Below are 2,601 nucleotides of genomic sequence, written 5' to 3'. Positions count from 1 at the left end.
GCATGGATGTGTTCTGAGATGGAAAGAATATGAAAAAATATAACCGTGGCTGAAGAGTACAGGCTATTCTTTAAAACTCTGAAATTAGAGCCAGCATACAATTATAAACCGAAAACTGGGTATAAATCCAAAGGAAATGGAAAGGAAATATGTGAAACTGATTTTTATTGCACCACTGTCAATGGTCACCAAAATAAAGAATCAATCTTGGTGAAAATAGATGTGTGTGCATGCGTGTGTGCATGCGTGTGTGCATTGTGTGTGTGTGTGTGTGTGTTTGTGTATGTGCATGCGTGCATGCGCGCGTGTGCGGGCACACATATATGTGTGCATGTGTGTGTGCGTACATGTGTGTGTGAACACTTAAATAATAAACAGCACAAAATAGTGCCTCTACACTTTGCTTTCTATTTGTAGAAAACTGTATGTGTTAGAATTACCATTTGCTTATCATTGATGGGTTGTATAGCCATTTATTGACTTTATCATAGTGTTTACTTAGAACACTCAACTGTTAAAATATCATTCATGGAATTATCAGGAACATGTAGAGAGTGCATTCACAAAATATGGAGTAGAAAAAGAATGTCAAGGGACCAGTATTGATTCTAACTACTTATAGTTTTTTTTAATTTGATCTTATTCTGCATAGTTGATTAATTTTTAATTGAATTTTAAGAGTATAGATAGGACAAAATGGGATTTTACATTCTAAAGACTCATATATAATATTTCTCTAGGATTTTTGCTGTGTTGTTCGTGCTTCTGGACTTTAACTGGACTCAAATCTTTTCCTTTATCTGACCCTTAAGAAAAAAATTATGTGACTTTGTGTTTTTCCTCTATGTACGTATATGTGAGGCTGTCATATCATCTGTAACTGGAGTTTCAGGGGAGTTGGAACTTACTCCATTGGTGCTAGGAATTTAAACCAAGTTCTTTAGAACAGCAGACAATGCTCTTAAACTTTGAGCCATCTCTCCAACCCCAAACACTTTTAATCAAGTTTGGGGTGGCGGTGGTGGTGGTGGTAATATTTGTGGTGATGGTGGTGGCACATGCCTTTAATTCCAGTATTAGGAGGCAAAGGAAGGTACATCTCTATGAGTTTGAGATGCATATGATCTATTGAACTAGATAGATAGTCCTGGATAACTGTGACTACACAAAAGTGGTTCTGTCTCTAAAAATCAAACCAAACCAAACCAACCCAACCCCCCCAAAAAAAAAGTAAAAAAAAAAGTTAAAGGGAAGTTTTAATCAAATATGAATCTACATTTTAAAACTAAGCAAATATCCTCAGTTACTCCAACAGTATTACAAAGAATATATTAATTAAATCTGAATGTTTATAAGACAAGAATAATGAATATCAGTTAATGGTTATGTATTTTCAAAGTTTCTAAAATATAAGAATTGTTTCATGAATTTGCCTGTTTTTCTTGACCAGGTATCCTACTAATCTCTGTATTGTTCCAATTTTAGTACATGTACTTTCAAAACAAGCATTATAAATTCCATTATCTTTTGTATTAATGAAACTACTCTTAAGGCACGTAATAAGAAGGAGATGGTCAAATATCCATGAAAGGGCATCTTCTTTTACTCTCAAGGTAATCATAAAATATTTGACTTGAAAAGAAGTGAATTCCATTTGATTATTTTTCTTGAAACAAAAAGAAATCATTAAGAATATGTCTGTGCTACGATATGTACAACACTGAGGCATTGATGATAAAGAGACAAAAAAGGGGAGAGAAATAAGAAGGAAGAAGGAAGGAAAGAAGAAAGAATGAGAGAAAGAATGGATGGAAAAAGAAGGAAAGAAGAGTATCAGAACCATAGAATGACAATTATACACACTGCTCCAAGTACATAGATATTTGCATGTTTGTGATGAACCCCATTCCATGTACTAAAATGCTGATGTTACTTCTGAACAAAAGTTTCTGGGAAAGCTTTGAAGAGAAATAGGTCAGGACTGATTTTTTTTGAAGGATATTACTTGAGTAATTGACAGGATAAGGTTGAATCAAACAAGCAATCCAAAGTAAAAAAGAGATTTATTCTGCTTACAAAATGAGGAATCAATAATTTTAATAAAAAAGGAAGAGTAAGATTATTATGAGTTTCATTGTATCTCTTAAAATGCTACCTTATTTTGTGCATTTGGGAATTTGTTATCACTGTAACTGGTAACCTACAGTCTTTTGCTTCCACATGAATTTTCTCCATTCCAACTGTAAAGACTTGGGCTACATTCTGAATAGTGCTTAAGATTCAGTTTGTCATTGCCTTACCTAAAATCCATTTATCAGTACATGATAGATATTTTGAATTAATAATAGGAATAGAAAATGTGTAAAGATACAATTTACCACGCAAAAATATTTCATATTTACAGTTTGAATTAACATTGAACAATATATTATTTATCAAAACTTACTTTTTTGGATTTCATAATTTATGTGCCATTATGTTCATCGTACAATATTTGTATATCAAGTACACATTTATACATATATATACTAGCTATTCATGTCTTAGTTAGGGTAAAGTTATAAAACTGGAACAATACAGAGATTAGTAAGATACCTGGTC

The 2,601-nt window shown here is 32.6% G+C and overlaps 1 non-coding gene across 1 annotated transcript; it reads right to left on the bottom strand.

The window, feature by feature from the left end:
- Positions 1–1,405: 1,405 nt before the first annotated feature.
- On the bottom strand, positions 1,406–1,509 carry LOC120093311 (U6 spliceosomal RNA). The gene has a single exon (XR_005486415.1). It is a non-coding gene; the product is annotated as a U6 spliceosomal RNA (small nuclear RNA).
- Between the last annotated feature and the right edge of the window lie 1,092 nt (positions 1,510–2,601).

Source organism: Rattus norvegicus, chromosome 6, assembly GCF_036323735.1.
Source record: "Rattus norvegicus strain BN/NHsdMcwi chromosome 6, GRCr8, whole genome shotgun sequence".
In the NCBI taxonomy this organism is placed as follows: domain Eukaryota; kingdom Metazoa; phylum Chordata; class Mammalia; order Rodentia; family Muridae; genus Rattus; species Rattus norvegicus.
The sequence above is the reverse complement of the archived record's forward strand: the minus strand, read 5'-3'. Positions and strand labels throughout refer to the sequence as shown.